Raw genomic sequence first — 15425 nt, forward strand, 5'->3', positions numbered from 1 at the left:
CAGATTTTCTTAAATCTGATATTTTTGTAAATATTGTTTTTGTGAAACATTTCAGGATATCTAAGAGCTTTGTTCTGGATTTCCATTGACCTGTAGAAGTTCCTGTTCCGGACCGGTCAGGAACCGGTTCCGGACCGGTTTGGAACCGGTTCCGGACCGGTTTGGAACCGGTTCCGAACCGTTCCGGAACCGGTTCCAAACCGGTTTGGAACCGGTTCCGGACCGGTTTGGAACCGGTCCGGAACCGGTCCGGTACTGTCGGGTCTCGGCTGTTCTCACAGATGCTTGGCAACCTGGAGCTTGTTTCCATGGTAACGGTTTGCGGTAACGGTTTGCGGCAGCAAACCGTTTGCCATGAGAATGGACTGAACCGGGTCAGACCAGAACTGAAATAGTTTGGACCTTTTCCAGCTCAGCTGCCTCCTGGGGTCAAAGTTCATTTTCACCTGGATCGTTATGCTTTGTAATTTGTCTTTTATTTCTGGAAAGAAATTCTGACCAACTCTTCTGAGCTAAAATTGATTTTCTTGTTCTGATACTTTTATGAATTCTTCACATATTTTGTTTATTTATCTGTTGGTTTTTACTCTTTAATATGTTTTTAAAATTCAGATTTGTTGATCATTCCAGTTATTGTTATTTTCATTCCTAAGTTTCTGATGTTTATTATTTTCCGGGATTGCAGAATGAGTCTAGAAGTTTTATTTCCAGATCAAGACGAACTGGAAATAAAACCAGATTAAATTCATCTGGTTCAATTCTCACCGAGGCTTTTCTCTGCCTTGCTCTGCGGCTCCTCGGCAGCAGCAGCTCCTGATGACGTCTCCATCCTGTTGCCGCAGAAACGGTCCTGCATCAAACGTCCCGCTCCCACCGGAAACTATATCGAAACACACGGGCTTCCCTTCAAAGTAAAGCTCTGTATCTCCTGTCGGGGAGTGTCTGCTCCTTGGGGTCAAAGTTCATTGTGTTGAAAGTGGCTTGAACTGAAAGTCCAGATAAACGAGACATACATGGAAAAAGCTCCTGAAAACCTGGAACAGCAGAAAGTAGGACGGCTGTAAGAAAGGCTCACAGCACAGAGGCCCCATGCATCAAACACTCAGTTTTCACACTAAAACTTGGACTAGGACAAATTTAGAAAAGTGCGGCGCACAAACGAGTCCAGATGTATAAAGCCTGCGGTCCCGGCGCCTTTCCTTTCTAAATCCTAATTTACAGGAAGCAGAGCAGCTGCTGCTCCGCCCGTCGCCTCCATAAATACATATTAATGTAAATTAGTATAAATACCAGGAAGTCTGCCGCCACGTGAAGCCATGGCAACGTCTTTGTCGCAGTACACGTCTTTAGCATAATAACGATTCTATATTTGATTTCCAAGTTGCTCTCGGGGCGCATAAGGTCACAGAAATCCAAATAATAATTGTAAAGACGAAACTCCACATAAATGATGAGACCTGCAGCCAGACGGAGCAGCAGAACCTGCAGCCGCTTTAAACCTGAACACAGGAAGCAGAGCAGAAGCTACAGGGTAGAGATGTTTCTGTCCACAAGGCGGGCCAGCCGGACCGGAACCGGGACCGGGACCGGGACCGGGACCGGAGCCAGGACCGGAACCGGGACCGGGACCAGAACCGGGACCAGAACCGGGACCGGGACCGGAACCAGAACCGGGACCAGAACTGGGACCGGGACCGAGACCAGAACCAGAACCGGGACCAGAACCGGGACCGGGACCGAGACCAGAACCGGAACCGGGACCGGAACCAGAACCGGGACCAGAACCGGGACCGGGACCAGAACCAGGACCAGAACCTGCTTCAAGTTCTGCTCAGAGTCCCAGGATGATCAGTCTGGATCAATCTAAACGCCAATAAACCAGCAGATCAATATGATCTCTGATCAATGGCTCCATGTTCTCCATCAGAGCCACAGGAGCAGCTATACCTGAGATTATTGATCAGCTGCAGTAATCAAACCTATTGATCACCTGCAGTAATCAAACCTATTGATCACCTGCAGTAATCAAACCTATCGATCACCTGCAGTAATCAAACCTATTGATCACCTCCAGTAATCAAACCTATCGATCTGCAGTAATCAAACCTATTGATCACCTCCAGTAATCAAACCTATCGATCAGCTGCACTAATCAAACCTATCGATCACCTGCAGTAATCAAACCTATCGATCACCTCCAGTAATCAAACCTATCGATCAGCCCTGGTTTCTCTTGAATAAATCAGTCATTGATTCATTCAGACGAATCGTTTTGTCTTTATGAGACAAACTGAATAAATGTATTATTTACATGTTGTGATGTTTTCACATCTTTATTTTCTTTTCTTTATTTTGTGCTGGCTTATTGTCTGAGGATAAATCGGTTCAGTTTCATCATCTAAACAATAAAATATGAAAATCATAAAATCATTGGGTTTGATGCTTCCTGCTCTAAATAACTGAATCATATTTCAGTGGATTTTGATGAGTTTTGTCTCTCTACTTTATTCTTGTCCACAGAACCATTTCATACATGAGAGCCCTGGACATTACTGCGAGGGAATGCAAAAGAAAAAACCCCTGCATGTCCCCTAAGGGGATCTGTAGGAGCTGGAGCTGAAAACAATATAACATTATTAGTTTTTACTCAGAATCGTATGATTCCTTCTGTAAATAGTCATGATACATCTTATTTTGTATTTCCTAAACACTCAATGATGCTTGAAAGAAGTACAGTAACATAAAATCAAACAATGCAGCATACCATAAAGATACACTGAGTTTAAATTAATCTTTAGCTGCGCCTTTTTGAACTTTTATTTGAAAGACGCCACCGGAACCCCAGTCTTTACCGCCGTTACTGTGCTTGTGTTGAAGAGTTCAGTCGTTATCCCCGAACACATCTATCGAATCAGAAACTGGACTTTCTCCGTTTCTTTTGCTCCGTGTTGGAGGTGCGTGGACGGTCCCGGGAATCTCTGGAGATGTTTCGGGTCTGACGCAGACCGAGAGGCGGGGGGCTAAGCTAACAGCTCAGTACTGGAGCAGATGGCTAGGCTGAGCTAGGCTATGCTAGGCTAACAGCTCCTTGGTAGAGCAGGCTAGGCTAAAGTAACAGCTTCTGTTGTGACTGGACCTTGAACTTGCGAAACTTTTCTAAAAGCATTAGGACTTTGATTTGTAATATATTTGTTTTCAGTCTCTGAGAAGATAAAACTTTATTTTGCTTTGATTTTGCGGTGGAAGCAGTTGTCTTATGGTTCTAGCGGGCTTTGTCAGCAGGTTTGTTTGCGGCAGAACGACCCGGAGCGCGGATCCGTCCAGGACCGCCGCAGGTGAGCCCAGAAGGATTCGCTGATAGCGGGGCTGCTTTCCTTGGACGCTGTGCTCCCCAGAGGACAGTTAGCATGGAGGCTGCGGAGCCCCGCCGCGGCGGCTCGGAGCGGTTACATAACGACAGCAGGTCGGCAGAGAAGCGGCTGAACGTCTCCTCCTCCTCCGCCTCCTCTTCAGCTCCGCTGTGACACTTTGCACGCAAACAGACCCGCAGCAGCAGCGACACGACGCCGACAGCCGCAGCATGGAGGCGGTGTGACTGCAGCCAGGCTGAACCCGCTCAGAAGATGGAGTCCAACCCTGATTAACGGTAAGCAGGTAGCAACAGGTGAGCCTGCGGCTTCAGGTGGCGCTGTGTCCGTGTGCTGGTGACGCTGAAACCGCTTCAGCTTCCGTTCAGCTTACAAACGAGCCTGAAACTGAAGGCCTGAGTCAGGGTGAAAATGCTTTAACCTGCTTTAAATAAAGGACAGAAGTGCTAAATGAGCATTTCTCCAGTTTAATGCAGCTGGAGTCAAATTTCTTCACGACCCAAAGATGATTCTGGTTGATAAAGATCGATTTTCTGTGATTAATCGCTGTTGGTGATTTTCAGCCATATGCAGCAGCTTCCATTCTGCCTGAACAAAAACATTAATGAACGTTCATTTTTCCATCATCCCAAATGCTGGCTGAGTGATTATTGTTATGATCCGATCAGCCTGAGGAGGAAGAGGATGTCGCTCTTCATCTTGTTGATCAGCAAACTCTCTCGTCTGTGATGCAATATTAGCATGTTACCATGGCAACGCTGATGCTTTCATGTTGTTAGATGAGATGATGGCAGGAGAGGCGCCGCCAGGCCCGGTTCTGATCCGAACACGGGCCTGTTCTCTGGTTCTCCTCGTGGTTTGAGCAGCCAGTCGGGTCGAGTCGGGTCAGCAGGTTCCCCCAGTTAACCTGCTGAGTGTTTTTGTATGAAAGATGTTGATTAGACAGGAAATGTAAAAATATTACTGGATGTTACAGGAAAACATCTCCACTGAAACTATTTAAACCACAACTAGTCTGAAAAACAGCAAATCAAAAAATGCAATTAAAATGAATATTAATTATTTGCACTTGTGTTTAATCCACATGAAGGCAGCGGGTCCCTCGGCCCCCGGGCTTCAGGGGCCATAAATGATCATATTTGAACAAAAACCACAGATGTATAAATGGAACATTTGTTTATTGAGATTATAAATGCTACTAAAGTTGATTTAATGGTTTCAGCATAAAGTAAAATATTTTAAATTGTTTAACATTTAAATATAAGATTTTAAGGAGCTGGCAAGTTTACTTTGTAAAACTTCAAAGAGCAACATCCACAGTTAGATTGTGACCATAGCAACAATCTGATGCTGCGAGGTTAATCTTTGAGTTTGAGCCGTTTGTTCACAAATACAAATGAATAAACTGTAATTATAGTTGTCAGGTTGGCCAGTTAATCTACTTTAATCTCCCAGATTAAATCCAACAGAAGCTGCTAGAGGTTCTGATGTTCTAGCAGCAAGAGGGGCCCCAAAGTCAGGCTCTGCCCCGGGCCTCATGCAGCCTTGGACCGGCCCTGCAGGATGAGTTCAACCTGCTGCACTGCAGAGAGGAGCAACAAACAGATTTAATTCAATGAACCGCTAAAACGTTAACAGAAATGTTAGAGCTCTAGCAGCTCTAACATTTCTATCTGTCCAGTTTTAATACGAGTCACAGAAACTGTTCTGGTCGCCTGAGTTTATGGGACGAGATTTTCAGATCTGTCTTTAACTAAGTGGACAAAGCATTTGACATGGCTGTAGCTTCGTGTAACCGGAAAAATCAAACTAAAACTATTAATAAAACAGTATAAAAGCAGCGTGATGCGAGACCGCCAGGAGAACTGAAAGCTCCTCACCGGCTGAACCTGCACGATGAGCTTAGCGCTGGTTCGCTAAGCGCTAACGCTCCGGCCAACCGGGAGCACAGACATGAACTTTACTGGGAAGACAGCGCCACCCGGTGGGCAGCTGCTGAGATGGAAACGCCATACACAAAGATAAATCCCTCTCAGGCTCCTCAACACACCTCTGACAGCGATTTCAAGTTATTCCTGCGCTTCATAGAGCTGCGCAGCCAGAGCTAACGCGGTGGGGTTAAACTCCAAAGAATCATAATTCCTCACAAGGGGTTGATGTAGATATGCATACAGGTCAGCCTGTCCAGTTTGAGTGAAAGGTCAACTTCACAGCAAGCAGTGGCTGAGGCGCCAGCTGTGATTGGTCGCTGTCCCGGCTTTGGATGCATCAACTATAAACTTGCCTTTTAGGAATAAATCTGCTCTGCCAGTGAAACGCTCAGAGCAACACTTGTAATCCAGATTAAAATATAAAAGTGTTTTTGGTTTCTCTTTCCTAAAAACAAAACCAAGCAGCACTTGGCCTGGCGGGGCGGCAAGTAAGGCCTGGCGGGCCCCCAGACTTATAATGCACTGGGGGAAACCCTGTGTGAGGGTCGGACTGGTTCACGCTGACCACGCTGTGACCCACGGGCTCCCTGACTCTGAAAACGCATGCCAGAACCGTCTCGGCTGGACGGAGCCGGATCAGAACCAGCAGAACCATTTGCTGCCGGTGGAGTTCTGACCCACTTTGATTCAGATGAGAAGATTATTCCCTCTGGTTCTGGGCAACGAAGAACCCTGCAGCGCCCCCTGTCTGTGCAGGACCGCTATAGTTCTGGGTCTAGATGGTTCTGGAGGGGAGCATCTTCTCCTCTTTCCTCACTGGAGACCAGCAGCTGGTTCTGGTGGAACTGAAACCCAGTTGTATTAGAACCCGGCCAGGAATGACATAAACCTGTTTCATGATTAAACTAATAATCAACTGATTGCTGAATGTGTTCTAATGCCAGCAACTGAGCCTGTGTTGGATCAGAACCGGGTCAGGGAAATTTTCATTTTCAATGAGACAGGACACACAGAAGGGCCCGAATGGATCAGAACCAGAACTTTCAGCTGGATTTGCTCCGTTTTATGCTTGTGCAGAAACATGTTGATCCATTTGTGGTTCTGCTGGCGGAGCTGCTGTTAGCATCAGGATGTTCCCACACGGTCCGGCGGTCTGTCGGAGTTTTGCTAATTACTTCAAACGTTTGTGTTGAACTGATGAGACGATGAAGTGAGAATTAATAACACTATTGATTATTGTTCTGATCATTCAGATATTACTGCTTACATGCAGCATCCTGTGTAAACTGGCCAGTTCTGGATCAGTCGGATCAGAACGATGCCGGGCTGATATTGTGTTCTGGTTGAGTTCTGATGGAGCGATTTCGTTTCATTTCTGGCTCTGAAGAGTCCAGCTCTACTTTAACTTCAAACTGGCAGCTCTGGTTCTGGACCAGTCCTTGTCTGACCTTTCTCTCTGCTCCTCCAGCTTTGGACCCGTCCATCACATTGTGGCAGTTCCTGCTGCACCTGCTGGAGGACCAGCACCAGCGCCACCTGATCTCCTGGACCGGCGAGGACGGAGAGTTCAAGCTGCTGGACGCAGAGGAGGTGGCCCGCCTCTGGGGGCTGCGCAAGAACAAGCACAACATGAACTACGACAAGCTGAGCCGCGCGTTACGCTACTACTACGACAAGGTGAGCGTAGCTACGCAGGGCTTCCCAGTGAACCTGCTCAGTCCGGCGGTTTGGGCGCTGCGGCGGTTTGGGTCCTGCGGCGGTTTGGGCGCTGCCGCCGTCCACCTTGTTTTGGTATTTAAAGATTGTAAGGAAATATAAAATATTACTGGGTAATTAAGTTACTGGAAGTCATTGTTGACAGTCCTTAAACCCACAAATCTTAAAAACAACAAATCATAAAATTCAAATAAATATCAATTATTTGAACTTCTGTTAGAGCCAATTTAAATCAGCAGTCAGTGGATCTAAAAAGGTGATGCTGGCCCAAGGTAGAAATGTACTAAGAGATTATCAGTGCAGCTAAATTTGGTTCAATGGTTTAACATTTAAATTTAAGATTTTAAGGAGCTACCGAGTTTACTTTGTAAAAGTTCAAAGATCAATCTTTACAGTTAGATTGCTTTGTTACCATAGCAACAATCAGATGCTATTTAGCTGTTGGTTAATAAATCTTAGGAAACTGGCAGTCAGTCAGACCTGCTGCATGATGAGACCTGCTGCGTGATGAGACCTGCTGCATGATGAGACCTGCTGCATGATGAGACCTGCTGCATGATGAGACCTGCTGCGTGATGAGACCTGCTGCGTGATGAGACCTGCTGCATGATGAGACCTGCTGCATGATGAGACCTGCTGCGTGATGAGACCTGCTGCATGATGAGACCTGCTGCATGATGAGACCTGCTGCGTGATGAGACCTGCTGCGTGATGAGACCTGCTGCATGATGAGACCTGCTGCATGATGAGACCTGCTGCATGATGAGACCCTGCTGCATGATGAGACCTGCTGCATGATGAGACCTGCTGCGTGATGAGACCTGCTGCGTGATGAGACCTGCATGATGAGACCTGCTGCATGATGAGACCTGCTGCGTGATGAGACCTGCTGCATGATGAGACCTGCTGCATGATGAGACCTGCTGCATGATGAGACCTGCTGCATGATGAGACCTGCTGCATGATGAGACCTGCTGCGTGATGAGACCTGCTGCGTGATGAGACCTGCTGCATGATGAGACCTGCTGCATGATGAGACCTGCTGCATGATGAGACCTGCTGCATGATGAGGGACAGACTGCGGTTCAGTTTGTGTGGGTTTAGCAGGTTCCATTTGGCTCTAAGGATCCGTATCAGCTCTTTGAGAGCCAATCATGTTCTGGTTGCCCGGGCTTCGTGGGACGAGTTGCTCTGATCCCCATGCGGCAACTTACTGACTCCAGGTAGACAAAATATTTATGTTGTCACAAAAAATAAATAAAAACAAGCCAGCATGTTGCGCTAGTTACGAGGTGAGCAGAGCTGAAGTCCCAGTCCGTATTAAAAAACTATAGAAACTATAAACCCATCTTTCTGCCCTGCCAGTGAAATGTTCTCTGCAGAAGAGACATTTATAGTCCAGCTTAATAAAAGAAATAAATTATTAAATTCTTTTTTTCGGTGTAATAAAAAAAGCTTAACCTGGCGGGGGCAACATAGAGCATGGCGGCCCGCCAGGCTTACAATACTCTGGGGGAAGCCTGGCGGTTCTGCTGCTACCAGGTCAACGTGTTGATGAGCAGGGGAGTACAGCAGATCCAAGTAACTCAGAACCAGAACCTGGTTCCTGATGCCGCTGTTGTCTTCTTGCAGAACATCATCAAGAAGGTTAGCGGTCAGAAGTTTGTCTATAAGTTTGTGAGCCAGCCCGACCCGGCGCTGGCAGACGGGCCTCGCGGCGCCGAGGAGCTCCTGAAGAAAGACGCCGGCGACCCAATCGGCCAGCAGAAGGGCCTCGGGGCCGTGGCCTCAGTCTGCCAGTCAAAGGGCTCGGCCCAGGTACGGCGCCTTGTTTGTTATCATGTAACCTGGTTGTGGCCGGTGGTCATGACAAAGTGTCACCCGCAGCGCCTGGCGCCCGGCGGCGCCCAGAAGAGCTCCAGGAACGACTACATGAAGTCCGGCCTCTACTCCACCTTCACCATCCAATCCCTGCAGGCCCCGCCCAACCCCCGGCCAATCAAATCAGAGCTCCTGCTGCAGCCGGACCCCAACCCCAAGGCCAGAGAGGTGAGGCCTCTTCTTCGCTCCTCTTCCTCAGCCAGCGGGGCGGTGCTCTTCATCGTGTCTTCCTCTCAGGTGAGCCTGCTGCCAGAAGGCCAGCCCTCCCCTCCAGCTGGTGGCGCTGTGGACTGCCTGCAGCTCGCCCCCCAGGCCTCGCCCCACCGGCGCTCAGCCCGCAGGCCGCAGCCAGCGGCCAGTCACAGGTCAGCTCCGTCTGCCTTTGCATTTTTAGTTCTGACCCGGTTCTGATCGACCCGCTCTCCATCTGTCCTCCACAGAACACCCCGGCCCTCCTCTCAGCGACCCCCCCCACATCTACCTCACCGGCGTGGGCGACTCGCCTCCTTTTGCCCCCCTCCTGCCCCTGGCTCCCGGCGGGACCCAAGGTCCAGACTCCGTCCCCGACGGGCCGCCGGCGCCCCTACTGGACGACCCGCGGCCCCCGCGCCTCACCCTGTCTTTGTCATCATCAACCCGTCGCCTCCGCCCGTCGTCATCAAGGAGGAGAACCTGCCGTCGGAGGAGGAGCTGCTGGAGATGGTGACCCTGCCGAGGAAGCAGGCGGACCAGGTGAGGGCCGGCGCCGCCGTACCCAGAAGGCCGGTTCTGGTTCCGATGGAAGTGGTGTGTGACCAAATCTCCTCTGACGTGTCCAGGTTCCCCAGCTCATCTGTGGCCCAGCAGAATCAGAACCGCCCATCACCATCGTGGAGAGCCCCCCGCCTCCGGGGCCGGACGCCCAGGAGGTGGAAGTGGGCGGGGCCAAGGACTCTCTAGCAGGTGACTTCCTGGTTCTCCATGTCAGACCAGAACCCGGCCCAGCCGGTTCAGCTGCCGGTTCTGTTGCTTCTTCTCTGGGCTCATCTCCGTTTTCCCGTCAGAGCCCTCTGTTGCCACAGCAACGTGCTCCTCTTCATCTTCGGCATCAACCTCACCATCTTGCGCCGGGCTGCCCAACCCAAGAAGCCCCGGATCCTGGAGCTGCCGTCCTCGTCCTCACCCTCCCTGCCGCCCGGCCTCTCCCTGGATAAGGTTCTGATGATCCGGGTCGCATGATCCACCGGTCCGTCTGTCACAGCTCTGACATCACTTCCTGTCCCCCTGCAGGTGAACGCCGCTGTCAACAGTCTGTTGGCACCGGGCGCCGCCAACACATTGACGCCGACCGTCATCACCTCCCACGCCCTGGTAAGCTGGACCAGAGCAACGTCGCATGGTTCTGATCAGATTTCTCAGTGACTCATATTCTTGTAGCTGAGCTCTGCATACTAGCTAACCGCGCCGGTCTAGCTGGCTTGGGCGTTCTAGCTAACCACGCCGTTCTAGCTAACTGCGGCGTTCTAGCAAACCATGCCGCTATCCAACCTCGGCGTTCTAGCTAAACTGCGCAAGTCTAGCTAACCTAGGCAGTCTATCTAACCGCGGCGTTCGAGCTAACTGTGGCGTTCTAGCTAACCGCAGTGGTCTAGCTAACTGTGGCGTTCTAGCTAACCGCAGTGGTCTAGCTAACTGTGATGTTCTAGCTAACCGCGGTGGTCTAGCTAACCTAGGCAGTCTATCTAACCGCGGCGTTCGAGCTAACTGTGGCGTTCTAGCTAACCGCAGTGGTCTAGCTAACTGTGGCGTTCTAGCTAACCGCAGTGGTCTAGCTAACTGTGATGTTCTAGCTAACCGCGGTGGTCTAGCTAACTGTGGCGTTCTAGCTAACCATGGCGTTCTACCTATCCGCAGTGGTCTAGCTAACCGCGGCGTTCTAGCTAACCGTGGCGTTTTAGCTAACCGTGGGTTCTAGCTAACTGTGGCGTTCTAGCTAACCACGGCGTTCTAGCTAACTGTGGCGTTCTAGCTAACCGCGGCGTTCTAGCTAACTGTGGCGTTCTAGCTAACCGCGGCGTTCTTCAGAACCTCCACCAGGAGCTCAGAAAGTTTTCCTGCATTAAATCCTTGAGCGAGGAGATTGCCGTGGCAACAGAGATGTCCTGCAGCGCCTCGCTCTGTGGTTTAATGTTTCTGAACAGGAAGTGCCGTGGAGACCAAGCAGCTCCTGTCGATGACTGACTTTCCCACCTGACTGTAAAACCTAATGTCTCCAGACGGTTCTGAAAAGTTCTGGAAGGTTCTGTGTTCATGTTTTTCAGACCCCGGTGCTGCTGACGCCCAGTGCTCTTCCCTCCACCATCCACTTTTGGAGCACGCTCAGTCCTATCGCCCCGCGCTCACCAGCCAAGCTGTCCTTCCAGGTAATAGACCTAGCCCACAGCACCATGACTGTCACACCAACGGTCCAGAACGCTGCTGCTGGAGTTCTGACTAGAACCGGAGAGATGGAGACAACGCCGGTTTTACAGTCCTTCACTGAGGCTTTAAAATGCTAGTTTATAAATCACTGAACAGATTAAAGATCTGCTGGATCAACCTGCTGGTTCTGGTTCTGCTCTGCGTCAGAACCAGAACCAAACAGAAAAGCAACATTCAGCTTCTATGCTCCACAGATCTGGAACAAACTTCCAGAAAACTGACAAACAGCCAAACCCTGAGCTACTTTAACTCCAGACTGAAAGCAGCTGATCTGATGATTATTGGTGCTGATCGGTTTTGATCAACTGGACCTGATCAATGTGTTGCGTGTAGGCCTGTCACAATAAGAGTTTGCTGGCCGATATTGTCTCAAAAATTATTGCGATAAACGATAATATTGTTTGAAGACCTTTTACATTGATTTAGTGGCATTAACAATAAATGTACTTGAATAAAAACTAAACAACATGAAGCCAAAGTGGAAATAAACACTGCATTCAACCAAAAGAGTGCAGATTATGAAGTCTGTATAGTTTATTGCCCTTCAGTAATAATTAGATTTAAATAGAGAAGAATCTGACTGAATGATGCAATAGTTCAAACTACAGGATTTATTACCAGAACGACAATCTGAGAACGTTCTTCGTTCTGAGATTGTCCCTTGTGTGTTACGGTAGATCGTCGTGTGTTACGGGTAGATCGTGTGTTTACGGTAGATCGCTGCTCCGATCTAAATCAAGGATTTATCCAGACTGGGAGAGTGACGCAGCCTGTTGAATGTGACCGGTAGCCAATCAGAAAGCGCGGATTCTCCTCCTGCTTTCTGAGGGGAAACACGGAGGGAATCCCGAACAGCTGACACGATGCAACCCGAAGTCCAGCAGACATCGGAAACAACATGAATGTTTATTCAACATTCATGCAAGAAATATAAATAACTAGGGGAGGAGTTGGAGCGAAATTTCTAGCAGAAAACCTGGGTAACTTTGTTCTTCGTTAACGTGACATAAATAGTTATAATGATTGTCATTCAGTCAGACTGACACTAGCCACATGCATTGCAGGTAGATTGTAGTAAGGAATTGATTAATGCCTGGTTTCAAAGTTAGTGAACTGGACTTATTATGTTGTGTCCATTGTTGGACACAACACGGTTCGATCGAACCGTTATAGCGAGGATTTCGTCGGCTAATGTGTCTCTCAGGTTTTGATAATGAGTCGACAATCGGCGACATCAGATGGTGCAGCGCGCTGGGCATTACTCTAAGAATAAGGAAGGGAGGGTCAGTGGAGTTGAGCCTTTTTTCATTCAGTGTCATCAACAGTAAGAGAAAGGCAGGAAGAAACGATATAGACGATAATTGAAATGACGTTGATAGTTTTAATTTATCGTGCGATTAATTGATTTATCGTTTATCGTGAAAGGCCTAGTTGCGTGCCACTCAGCAGAACTCGGGTGGTTCTTCTGGTTCCTCTGGTGGCTTGGAACCTGAGCTGGACCTGCACACACATCCTTCTATGTCTGTGAGGATTCAGAACAGGTCCTGGATCTCTCCAGAACCCCCCAAGTCCATCGGAGACCCGGACTGTCTCTCCAGGTCTTCCTCTGGAGGGATCTGTTTGTTTTCCACTGCAGGAAGAACCGTGCATGTCTGGTTCTGACCCGTTCCTCCAGAAGTCTGGTTTGGTTCTGACTCGTCTCTGTTCCTCTGCAGTTTCCGGCCAACGGCAGCAACCAGATCCACATCCCGGCGCTGAGCGTGGACGGACTCTCCACCCCGGTGGTTCTGTCCCCGGGCCCACAGAAGCCCTGATCCCGGGTCCCAGACTCCCTTTGGACCGAATCCTGAGGCGTTTTCGCAGCGCCACCTGCTGGACTAAAGCCGCGAAGATGATGATGCCAGCTGGACGGCTTCATCTCATTTAAGCCCTCATCTTCATCAGAATGACGCGGGACGACGCAGGGAACCCGAAGCGTCCGGAACTGACCGGAACCAGAAACTGAAGCTGGTTGGTTCTCTGTAACCATGGCAACGCTGATCAGCGCCACGCCGGTCTGAGAATCGGGGTGAAAGGTCGGCGCAGCCGGAACGTTGGGATTCCGTTCATTTATCCTGGATTTGCTCAGACGTTCCTGACCCGACTTGGGTCGGATTAAGATCGTTTTACAGACCGAGCTCCGATTGGCCGCACTGGAGGCCACGCCTTCCCTGCAACGGACCAATCGCTGAGCAGCATCTGCTTCCTGCCTGCAGGGGGCGCTCACATTCCTCTGCCTGCAGGGGGCGCTCACATTCCTCTGCCTGCAGGGGGCGCTCACATTCCTCTGCCTGGACTTCAAACATGTAAATATTCCTCCGTTGCCAATGATCGGTTCTGGTGAGGCGGGTTCGATCAGAACCGCTGAACTGGTTCTGGTTGCCATGGCAACTGGTTGATCCACAATGGATCTTTGCTAAAAACTTGTTTTTGGACCAGAACCGGAGCGCTTAGGCTGGATTGTTCTCAGAACAGATGGTCTTTAAGGGTTCTGGTTTCAGGAACGTCGGACTGTTTCTGCCTGGAGAACGTCGAACCATTGGTGAACTCTGACCTTTAGGGTCTAGCGCCTGCTGTGGTTCTGACCGCATCGGACCGGGTTCAGGGAGTGTCTGAGCTGGAAAAGATGAAATTCACGTCTGTTTCTAAATGAAAAAGCGGGCGAATGTTGCCGAGCGGCTCTGATGGACGCCGAGCGGCTCTGATGGACGCCGAGCGGCTCTGATGGACGCCGAGCGGCTCTGATGGACGCCGAGCGGCTCTGATGGACGCCGAGCGGCTCTGATGGACGCCGAGCGGCTCTGATGGACGCCGAGCGGCTCTGATGGACGCCGAGCGGCTCTGATGGACGCCGAGCGGCTCTGATGGACGCCGAGCGGCTCTGATGGACGCCGAGCGGCTCTGATGGACGCCGAGCGGCTCTGATGGACGCCGAGCGGCTCTGATGGACGCCGAGCGAGAAGCCGTCTGTTTGGCTGTGGTTGCCACGGTAACCTGACATGACTGTTGCCTTCACATTGTTTCTGAGAGTCGCTGAGGCTGCCGCAGGCCCACCGTCACAGAGGTCACAGAGGTCACAGAGGTCAGGTCCTGGACTGGATCTTTTCAGGGAAAGGTCAGAGCTGAGCGGCGCTGCACGCTCGCACTGGGACGGTATCCTAGTACGTATCTGACCTTTCTCCGTTGCACTCTGACCTTTCCCTGACACTCCGACTTGGACAGACTCAAATTCCAGAGATTGTCTTGGATTTGGACACAGCCGGGTCACAGACACCAAGTCTGGACCTTCAGACTCGGACCATCAGAACCCGTTGCTGCTCAGAAACTGGGTCCTGATGAGGAACCAGGATTTCTGAGTTTCAGTTCCTTTGGCCCGAGTTCTCGTGTCGACTGTGTCCTGATGATGGGCTTTCCCAGCCTCTGCGAGTCCCTGAATGCAGCATGACTATTTTTCTACCAGAGATTCGAGTTTATTTTGTTCTCAAAGTTGCCTTAAAGATCTTGAGCAGCAGGAAGGAGGTTCTGGAAGATTCAAGAAGCCATTTTTGTGGACCAGAACATTTCTCTCACCAGCAGAACCTGAAGAATGTCTCCACACCGATCACTCAGCATTTCCTCATGCTGCTCCGTGTGGTTCTGTTTGATGGAAGGACCCGATTTCTGAAGGTATCTGCAGAACCGAAGCTCCATTCAGACCCGACCCATTTCTGTGTGTGGGTGTGACCTGTTCAGCTCTGCCTGTCAATGGAAAACCTGGCAGGTGTCCGCTGAGCAGAACCTAAAGGTTGGTTCTGACATGAGGTCTGATGGAGGCTTCAGCAGAACTTCAGAGTCTCTGTTTACCCGGTTCCTTGGGCCAGAACATTATGAGTCCCTGTCGGGGCTTCAGAGCCCCACCAACCGTCTGACGACACTAACGTCTTAAGACCGCCGTCCGGTGGTCCCTGGCTCCGCCTCCTGTAGGTCGGGTGGTCCCTGGCTCCGCCTCCTGTAGGTCGGGTGGTCCCTGGCTCCGCCTCCTCTAGGTCGG

General features: G+C 50.2%; 1 pseudogene; it reads left to right on the top strand.

Moving 5' to 3' along the window:
- The first annotated feature begins 6078 nt into the window (after positions 1–6078).
- LOC129354448 (ETS domain-containing protein Elk-3-like) lies at positions 6079–13237 on the top strand (annotated as a pseudogene).
- Positions 13238–15425: the final 2188 nt, after the last annotated feature.

The sequence above is a fragment of the Poeciliopsis prolifica genome, unplaced genomic scaffold (genome assembly GCF_027474105.1).
Source record: "Poeciliopsis prolifica strain line A6 unplaced genomic scaffold, Auburn_PproV2 SCAFFOLD110, whole genome shotgun sequence".
Classification (NCBI taxonomy): domain Eukaryota; kingdom Metazoa; phylum Chordata; class Actinopteri; order Cyprinodontiformes; family Poeciliidae; genus Poeciliopsis; species Poeciliopsis prolifica.